Here is an 11,282-nt window from a genome sequence, read left to right as displayed (position 1 = left end):
ATTGCCAGTGGATCATCAATGTCATTCTATAGACCTTTTAGTTTTATGGGATATAGGTCATAGTGACTTGAATTCATCAATGGAAACTGGGTACTATATTATACATTCAAGAAACCAAAAACTAAAAATTTTAGACCAAATTGTTAAATTAGCTAGAATGTATTAGTCTTACAGTGCCTTTTGAAGACATGTAAATATAACCATCACATAAATAGTATTTTTATAGCCTCCTTATATATTTTTCCAAAAGCAATTTTAAATTTTAGAAACTATAAAATACTATGACTAGATAAGATATTATATTTCTAAAATGCCCAATTCACTAAAATTCTTCTTCAAATATATATTTGTGTGTGTGTGTGTGTGTGTATTTTGCTTATTGGAGGGCAATTGGGGTCAAGTGACTTGCCTAAAGTCACATGGCTAGTAAGTGTGCCAAGTGTCTGAGGTCATATTTGAACTCAGGTCCTCCTGACTCCAACGCTGGTGCTCTATTCACTGTGCCACCTAGCCACCCCTTCCTCAAATATTTTTTATATTATACATATGTGAAATCTAAAATTTGTTAAACCTTTAGAATAGAAGTGTCAAACACCTGAACTGTGTAATTGGGAAATATTTAGCAAAAATAAACAAAAAAACAATTTAAAAGATGTTTCATTTTTAACCTCTCAATAGGCAGCCTGCAGAGAATCCTTAGAGTTTAGTAGCTCCCTTTTCTATTTGAGATTGTTATGACTACTTTAGAACACTTTAGGGGAAAATGTATTAAAGATATTGAGAATAATATATGTGCATTGTAGAGGCTCTAGGGCCAAAATTCCAATTTATATTTGAACTGGTAAGTTGTGTTCCCAAAGAATAGCTACTATGTCCCTCCCCAGTCCTTCTCAGGGTTCTAGAGCAAGCCCTGAGGGGTTGGAGGTATATTTTAAATGCTATAGCATATATATATATACATATATACATACACACACATATATATTTATGTGCATAATCTTATAAGTCTCCTAATGTACTCCTCTATACTAATATACTGCCCTCTGCCAATGATTATATGTTGACATCAATTAGTCAGCATGACAATTGTATTTTAGAAAGAGGTATTCAGTAAGATGTTTTAGTAAATATAATTAATATAAACTGTTTTTCTAAGGATGACATACTCTCCAATTTGTCTGTATTTATAGAACCCCAAGGAAAAGTGGTCTCAAGTTTAGAGTATATGAGGGAGTGAATCTTGGAAGATCCTTTCTCCCCTTCACAGGGCACCAATAAGTTCCCTTTAGAGATGATGCCACTTGATGTTAGACTTTTAGGGATCTGAGGCTGCTTTTTCTATAGGGTGTGTAATTTGTCCCCAGCTACTGATTCAGAAATGACCACCAGATGTTGATATTCCTGGGATACTGTTAGTACCAATGAGAGGTCCAAATCTTTCCTGCCCTGCAAAGTTCACAAGGTCATCTTTTGTTCATGGGTGAGGGAAGGAGAATAGACCTAAGTTCTTTCTCCTTCACTCCCCAAATTCCTTATCAGGGGCTTGTTTGACTACTCTGTACTTCAATCTGCCTTATAGCTAAATCTTCTGGGCTACAGACTGGTGTGCTATTTTATAAAAAGCCCAAAGGGGATGACCAAGTTTCTTCAGCTAATACCAACTTACTTCTTCTGTGAGGTCATTAATTAGTCCAGTTAATCCAATGGATTTCTCTACTTCTAAAATTGATCAAGGATTTTTTATAATTAGCTAATACATTTAATTGATTATAACAGAGGTGATCTAATTTGATTATGGTAGTTGTGTAGTTATTTTGTCAGTCTAAGTAGTATGATGATTGATTAATGCACTGGAGATGTCTAGGCCTTGTTCATAGCAAGTTCATACTTCTGCTTGGACAGAATTCCAGGTAGCCTTCATCTTTAGGAACATTATTAGACCAAGAATTGACTGGAAATGTCAAAATGCTATCATGACTCTACCTTTAATGTGGTAGATAACTACTCTGTCATAAATATTTTGCTTTCAATTTTATTTCAAATGAATCAGATTTTCTTAGCTTCTGCCTATCTTTCCCATTTGATTTTCCCCTCATATTTTTCATGCAAGTCTAACTTTCTGAGGATTCTCTATTTAAACAGTAATAAAGCCCATAGCAAAGTCAGAGGCTTATCTGTATTCCATTCTTTCAATAGCAAAACAAACAAATCCAACTATGTCAGTACTTTTCCCTCCAAGATTCTAACAGTTTCAAGAACTGTTTATCTGGGGGCAGCCAGGTGGCTCAGCGAGTAAGAGCACTGGCTCCAGTGTTGGGATGACCTGGGGATCAAATACAGGCTCAGATACTTAGCACCACACCCAGAAATAACTGGCCTTGTAACCTTGAGCAAGTTACTTAACCCCGATTGCTTAAAAAAAAAATAACTGTTTATCTGAAGGAATTAAATTTTAGGTTCATTTGGTGATGGGTTGTATTCTGAGTGCTGCCTCACATTTCTGGATTGTTGGGACCCAAAATATACCCTTTGCTCTGGACCAGACCCAACTCTGGTCAGTTTAATTGTTTAGACTTAGGGTTGGAACAAAATGAGGCTCTGGTAAATCATGTAACATTTAATAGAAGGAATTTACTAAACAATAACATGGAAAAGACATTCATAAGGAAATAGAATTAATTCAATTGTATATGCAAAGATGATGAACCCATCCAAAAGATATATTATTAAGCTTTTTATCCCTTAAGTGATCAAGTAAAACAGTCAAGCCTTGGTCCCCTGAAAATTTAAGAATCAAGGTCAGTTTGGTTTATTATTTTAGAGGAAAAAGCAAACAATTTTTCCCACATAGGAAAGACCCAAGGTATTGATCCTACTATACCAGAGAATCAATAATCTGGGACCAGAAATTAACTACCACAATGTAGGATCCAACTGAATCAGAAGCCTCAGGTGATGTACCCACCAAGGGGTAGATGATTTCCACCTTTCCTTTTGTATCTTTTCTATTAACCTCAATTCACTCTGTAACTGTCAGTCTAGAGTAGTCATTTCCTACACATTATAATTTGAACCCAAGCACCAATCAGTTTGTCTCATCAGGCTAACACAAGATACACCAGAAAAAAAATTAGGAGGAAAATTGTAGGTCCCCATTTACCAACTTTTCTTTGCAATTTAGTCAGCTTTGGAAATGTGTATGTTCTTATTACAGTGTTTGCAGTAGGGAAACTTACCAGCAAGATAACTATGATTAGCACCTTCTGTTTTCAATTGCTTAGAGTTCTCTATACATTTCTCCTGCTGTGATGACATTTTGAGGGTTAGTCTGTGACCAAAAGGATTTCTCCTCTCAAGAACATAAGTAAACTAATATAAGCTTTTTATTAGGATGCCAGGTAAAGATAAGTTCCTTTAAAGTCTCACTTTCCACAAATTATTCATTTCATTTTCTGCACTCAATAACAGTTGATGAAAATAAATCTCTCACATTACTTAGTAGCATAGCATTATTGAGTTCTTGGGAGTGCATTAAAAGCACTTTAGTTGATGCAATAGATGCAATTCATAAAAGATGTATTTCAAAATGTTCACTTTTGCAAGGTTATATTTGCATTTTAATATTACATAGGTCTAAGATTTAGTGAATTCTCCTTCCTTGCAAAAAGGTATTTAACTAGCACACTTTATGTGTATGTGTGTGTATGTGTACATTTTCAGCAACGAAATGGCCTACCCTTTGAAGTAATGAGCTTCCTGTCATTGAAAGTGTATTTAGCAGAGACTTGGTGAGTAGTTTTTAAAAACACTGTACAGGAGATGCAGTGGGAGGCTGGGAGGGATGACCTTGTAGATGCTTCTCAACTGAGAATTATTAGAGTCTATGTTTGGTGAAAATACAGCTGTGGAAAACTGATTGAAAGATGACTGAGTTGCATATTTACCAGAGTGAACAGCTTCTTCTTTATAACTGTATTTAAGAATCTTTAATAAACCATTAATTTACTCAGCATACATTTATTAAGCATCTACAAGGGGACACAGTTCTTTGCTAGAACATTAATATTAGCACAGAGATGTGCCCACTTCTCTCAAAGAGCTAAAATCTCATGGAGAAGATAAGATATGGACTTGAATAAATATACTAAGAGGCAGAATGTGATTAATATCATATTCTTTCACAAAGTCTTTCCTATCTTCCCTATTATTTTACCCTGGTGGATAGCCCACTGATATTTCCTATAAAGCACTACTTACAGTAAGAAAGGCTTTCAGGAAGTGAATAAAGCAGAGATTCCTACATATCAAGGTTTTTAGGCTTCTACATAAATATGCCTGTGAGGAAAGAAAAAGAAAAAAAGGAAGAGAAAGGGAGCTAATGACACTGAGTTGTGCTATTAGAAAGTTTCTTAACTGTGGGGCCATGATGTATGGATAGATTTCATGGGGACTTCAAACATAAATGAGCAAAATTAAAAATATATATTTATTTTCAAAACCACTAATTGAAATGTAGCTTTCCTTTAATTGTGAATTTAAGCAACAAACCAGACTAGTATATGCAATACTGTGAATTTGTTACCAATAGAAATCAGATACATTTTCATATTTCATTACAGTTGTGGTAGGCATCCCTAAAAATCCTTTATCTTCATTATTAAAATTCCCATCTCACAGTTTTCCTTCCAGCCAACTGTATTTTAATATATTGGTTTCATTTGTAATTTTATGCATTATTTTGTGGATTTAAAAACAATACCCTTAGAAGAGGTTCACTGGCTCTACTGAACTGCCAAAGGAATCCACAACACACAAAAAAATTATAACCCTTCTACTGTAAGGCTTAAAAATCACCATCCTTACAATATTCTTGTGACCTAGGGTGTGTAAAATGTGTGTGTGTGTGTGTGTGGTTTGTACCTTTACTTTTATTGTTACAGGAAGTTCCAGTAAGGAAACTCCTTCTACCAAGGAAGGTTAGTGAACAGTCATATAGAAATTTGCTGGGAGGTATTGAGGTGGCTTGTCTAAACCGATACAGCCTATATATATATATCATAGAAAGGACTGAACCTAAATCTTGTTGACTCCACAGACGGTGCTCTACCCTCCACACCAGCCTGCAAGTATTAGTATCCTCAATGTCAGAAGAAGAAACTATAGTCCAATGAATTTACAAAATAGTTAGCTGTTCATGTGTTCAGGATCTGCCCTCATTTCTGACCTCATACTTGCCACTCTATTTTACTCTCTCCCTAATGCATTTCACATGTGTCCAACTGTAGGTTGATCATACTCAAAAATCCAGGCTGCTAGTTTCTGTGAAAGCAGGAAATCTGTAAGAAGCCCATAGCAGGAGATATCTCAATTTTAAGGTTTCTTTGTCTTCAGCTCTTCTAATTTTGGATTGCTCCTAATTAACAAACCTTCTGCTCTAGCCTTGGGCTTGAGATAGGAGGGAGATAAAAATAAATAGGAAACTAATTGGGGTGGGAGATAGAAAAAAAAACATCTTACCCCAATAAGTGGCAAACAGTACACTTTCACCTTTAATCTTTTGTCTAATCTGCTAAAGACAAAGTAGGACCCATAGGTTAATGTTTCTGATGACTCCAAGCAGACATTTCTGGAAGCCACAGTTATTTTTTTTGAGAGTAGAAGGAAAATTATACTTTTAAATTTAATGAGTCATGACTTCACTGGCATAGTCCCTGTGTCCACTGACACAGATTTCAAGTCCTTTATATATTAGTAGATGGTCTTTAGGAATTCCAATTAACCTGGTGATAAGCCTCTCCATATTTAGCTAGACTTTTGTTCTGACAGATGTGAACATGTGTTTCCAGCTTCATAATGTCTTTCAGAACTCATGGTCAACTGGCATAGACTTTGAGAATCTAGGATCATCCTTATATTATTTTAATGCATTGATCATTAATTCAGGATATAAAAAAATGACCCAAAATATTTTGTTTTTATGTTTTTTTCAAAACAGGATTTGTCCTGGGATGTACAAGGAGAGAAAGTGGACAAATAAGTACAATAGAGAAACATGATAGAATCACAGAGCATTAGCATTCACAAATATGCCAAAGGATAATTTGTTTAATCCATACTTGAGCAAGAACCCTTTCAATGACAACATTCAAAGATAGTTATATCCAGACCAACAACCTAGTACCTCCTGAAGCAGTTCATTCCATGTTTGAATAGCTAACTGTTAGAACATTTCCCTGACATCAAGTTCAGATTTGCCTCTTTTCAACTTCTACACATTTATCCTCATTTTGCTCTCTAGAAACAATGTGTTCTGACCTTTCTTCCATGTAATAACCCATCAAGAATTTTATATATTTTTGCACTTATTAATTTTTCTCCAATTACATTTAGATAATTTTCAATATTGAAAATAATTTTTATTAGTTTGATTGGTATGGCACTGAATAAGTAAATTAATTTAGGTAGAATTGTCATTTTCATTATATTAGCTCAGCCTACCCATAAACAATTGATATTTTTCTGATTGTTTAAATCTGACTTTATTTGTGTGAAAAATGTTTTGTAATTGTGTTCATATAGTTCTTGGGTTTACCTTGGCAGGTAGGCTCTTAATATTTTATATTGTCTACAATTATTTTAAATGGAATTTCTCTTTCTATCTCTTGCTGCTGGGATTTGTTGGTAATATTTAGAAGTGCTGATGATTTACTTGGGTTTATTTTATATCCTTCAACTTTGTAAAGTTGTTAATTGTTTCAAGTAGATTTTAGTTGATTCTCTAGAATTCTTTAAGCATACCATAGCATCTGCAGAAAGTGATGATTTTGTTTGCTCATTGCCTATTCTAATTTCTTAAATTTCTTTTTCTTCTCTTATTGTTAAAGCTAACATTTCTAGTACAATATTGAATAATAGTAGAGATAATGAACATTCTTCTTTTACTCCTGATCTTCTTGGGAATGCTTTTAGTTTATCCCCATTACATATAATGCTTGCTGATGGTTTTAGGTAGATGCTACTTATCATTTTAAGGAAGACTCCATTTATTCCTATGCTCTTTAGTGTTTTTACTAGGAATGGGTATACTATTTTGTTAAAGGCTTTTTTTTCTGAATCTATATCTATATCTAATCATATGATTTCTGTTAGTTTTGTTATTGATATGGTCAATTATGCTGATAGTTTTCCTAATATTGAACCAACCCTGCATTCCTGGTATAAACCCCACCTGGTCATAGTGTGTTATCATCACAATTAATTGCTGTAATCTCTTTACTAATATTGTATTTATGATTTCTTCATCAATATTCATGAGGGAATTGATGTTTAATTTTCTTTCTCTGTTTTGACTCTTCCTGTTTTCGGTATCAGCAACATATTTGTATCATCAGATGAATTTGGTAGGACTCCTTTTTTGCCTATTTTTCCCTAAATAGTTTATATAGTATTGGAATTAATTGTTCTTTAAATATTTGGTAGATTTCACTTGTAAATGCATCTGACCATGGAAACTTTTTTCTTAGGGAGTTCATTGGTGGCTTGTTTGATTTATTTTTCTAAAATTTCTTCTTCTGTTTATCTGGGCAATATATATTTTTGTACATACTCATCACTCTTACACTAAGATTGTCAGATTTATTGGCATAGACTTGGGCAAAATAGCTCCTCCTTATTACTGTACTTTCCTCTTAATTGGTGGTGAATTCACCTTTTTCATTTTTAATATTGGTAATTTGTTTTTCTCCTTTCTTTTTTAAAATCACATTAATCAAAGGTTTATGTATTTTGTTGCTTTTTCATAAAACCAGTTCTTAGATTTACTTATTAGTCCAATAGTTTTCCTACTTTCAATTTTATTAATCTCTCCTTTGATTTTCAGAATTTCTAATTTGGTATTTAATTGGGATTTTTAATTTAATTGGGGATTTAAATTCATTCTTTTTCTGTTTTTTTTTAGTTGCATGCCCAACTATTTGATCTTCTCTTTCTCTAGTTTATTCATGTAAGCATTGAGAGATATAAATTTTCCTCCAAGAACAGCTATGGATGCATCCCATAAGTTTTGGTGTGTTTTCTCATTATTGCCATTCTCTTTGGTGAAATTATTGACTGTATCTATGATTTATTATTTGACCAACTCACTCTTTAGGATTAGATTAGTTAGTTTCCAATTAATTTTTTTCCATTTTTCAAATGCTTTATTAACTTCTGATTTACATCATTAATTTCTGCCAGATTTTGAGTTACAAATTTTCTCACTGTTTTTCCCCTACCCACCACCCCAGAATAGCAGTTCTACAGGATATCCCCTCCTCCAATATGCTCTCTGCCATATCTTCTCCCATACCCCCTTAGATTTTTCCAGTAGGGCATGGTGGATCTCTATGTCCCAGTGCCTGTATATCTTCTTTCCCAATTACATGCAAAATAATATTAATAACAGTATATATGTATATATAATTTTAAACATTTGATTTTAAAACTTTGAATTCCAGATTCATTCCCTTCCTCCCTTGTCCCCCATCCTTACTGGGAAGATAAGCAGTTCATTATAGATTGTACATGTGTAGCTAAAGCAAAATATTAACATAGTAGATATATTGTAAAAGACTGACTATATTTCCCTCCCTCCTATCCCACCACCCACTTGTTCTATTCTCTACATTGATCTCATCCCTTTTCAAAAGTGAGTGCTTCCAACTTCCCTCCCCCCTAGCCTGCCCTCCCTTCCATCATCTCCCTTCTCATCCCCTTCCCCCCTACTTTCCTGTAAGGAGAGATACCCTATTTAGTGTGTATTTCATTCCATCCCTGAGCCAAATTCAGTGAGAATAAAAATTTTACCTTCCTATTCTTCCCCTCCATTGTAACCCTTTACCCTTGCCTCTTCTTTATGAGATAGTTTACCCCATTCTGTCTCTCTCCATCTCTTCTCATTATATTTCTTTCCTACCTCTTAATTTCACCTTTTAAGTATCATCCGTTCCTATTAAATTGGTACTGCACCCTCTATCTATGTATACCTGTAAGCATATATACACACATTCATACATGTATTCATATGCCCGTATATCCTCCAATATAGACATATACATATATATGTGTATGTGTATATATATATATATATATATATATATATATATCTGTATGTATATGTATATATATTTCTATTCCCTCCAACTATTTTCATACTGAGAAAAGTTTCATCAGTTACAATTATCGTTTTTTCCATGTAGGAATGTTAATAGTTCAACTTTGATCAGTGGCTTATGATTTCTTTTCCCTCTTTACCTTCTCAAGCTTCTCTTGTTTCTTGTATCTGGATGTCAAATTTTCTATTCAACTTGGGTTTTTTCATTAAGAATGTTTGAAAGTCCTCTATTCCACTGAATGACCATATTTTCCCCTGAAACATGATACTCAGTTTTGCTGGGTAGGTCATTTTTGGTTTTAATCCCAGTTCCTCTGCCCTCTGGAATATCCTATTCCAGGCCCTTCGATCCCTCAGTGTAGAAGCTGTCAGATCCTGTCCAGATTGTGTTTCCACAATATTCAAATTGTTTCTTCCTGGCTGTTTGTAATATTCTCTCTTTGATCCGGGAATCCCAGAACCTGGCTATAACATTCCTAGGGATTTTCTTTTTGGGATCTTTTTCAGGAGGTGATCGGTGGATTCTTTCAACCTCTGACTTCTGGTTCTAAAACATTAGGGCAATTTTCCTTGAGAATTTCTTGGAGGATGATTTCTAGGTTTTTACTTTGATCGTGGCTTTCAGGTAGTCCAATAATTTTTAAATTATCTCTCCTGGATCTATTTTCTAGGTCAGCGTTTTTTCCCATGAGATATTTTCACATTGCCTCCTATTCTTTCATTTGTTTGGATCTGTTTAACATCATCTTGATTTCTCTTAAAGTCACTAGCTTCCCTTTGCTCCAATCTAAATCTGAGGGAATGATTCTCCTCATTGAGATTTTGAAATTCTTTTTCCACCTGGCAAATTTGTTTTTCAAGGCATTCCTCTCCTCATTGCCTTTTTGAACCTCTTTTCCCAATTGAGTCAGTCTTTTTTTCTAAGGTGTGATTTTCCTCAGTCAAGCTGTTGACTGTCATTTCATAATTTTCTTGCATCATTCTCATTTCTCTTCCCAATTTTTCCTCTACTTCTCTTATCTGCTTCTTAAGGTCCTCTATGGCCTGTAACCAGCTCATATTTTCCTTTGAAGCTTTTGGTGCAGGAGTTCTGACTTCACTATCTTCCTCCTGTTCCATGCTTTGCTCCTTTTTGTCCCCCAAATAGGAGTCTAATGTTGGAGTCTTCTGTTTGTTTTGCTTGCTTTGTCTGGTCATGTTACCCCTCAGTCACTTGACCCCTGGGCTTTTTGCCATAGTATGATTCTGCCACCAGACAGGGGAGCTTTTGTCCTAAACGCTGGGGTTTTCTCAGCTTCCGTAGGTATTAGTTGGGTGCCCTCTCTGAGGCCTCCACACACTCTGGCAAGCTGGTCACATACCCCAGGACCTCCACTCTAGACTGCAATCCAGATCCAAGCAGGTCAAAGCAAGAGCAAATACCCCTCAGACTGGTCGCTTGGTTCCCCTACACTCTGAAGGCCAGGAGCTGAAGCTACAATATGACTCAGGTGTGGCTGTCTCAGAGGCTTCTTTCCTGGGGGCAAAAGCTGATGCCCTCCCAACTACTGGTCCCAAAGTCCACACTGCACTGCATTTCACTTTGTCCTTCACATCTATGTGTTGATGAATCTGGAAACAGTCACAGCTGCTGGTGATCTGGAGTCCCTCCAGCTGGGGGCTGCCCAGGCCTGCTTGGGGCTAAAAACCTCCTCTCATGCAGGTCTGGGCTCGGCATCCAGAGCGCTTTGCTGGCCGATTCCTCCAAGTCAATATGCCTAGGGACTAATCAACATATTTTTAGGTCTTTTGTTTTGCAGGGGCATAGTCTCAGCTAGCTGGTACAAAAAAAGTCAATAATATGTCAATATCTTTCATTCTTGCCCTTTATCTAGAGACCTAGTCTTCATACCTAAGTGGGTCACTATGCATAAATTCCTTTTTATTTCTTCTTTGTCCCAGAGTTCAGACCATATACCATTCACATAATCCATAATTCCCACAGAATCTTTGCTGAAACAAAGAATAGACACATATCCTGCTTTTTATTTCTCCTTTCAACTCACATTGGGCTCCAGGAAATTGGGATCTGGATTATACAAATGACCTTAAGGCTTGGATCAGACTCAAGACTACTAATAATACTAAAGGG

The sequence above is a fragment of the Petaurus breviceps genome, unplaced genomic scaffold (genome assembly GCF_028583685.1).
Source record: "Petaurus breviceps papuanus isolate PSGF00001 unplaced genomic scaffold, PetGlider_PUasm1.0 91133, whole genome shotgun sequence".
Lineage (NCBI taxonomy): Eukaryota > Metazoa > Chordata > Mammalia > Diprotodontia > Petauridae > Petaurus > Petaurus breviceps.
The sequence above is the reverse complement of the archived record's forward strand: the minus strand, read 5'-3'. Positions refer to the sequence as shown.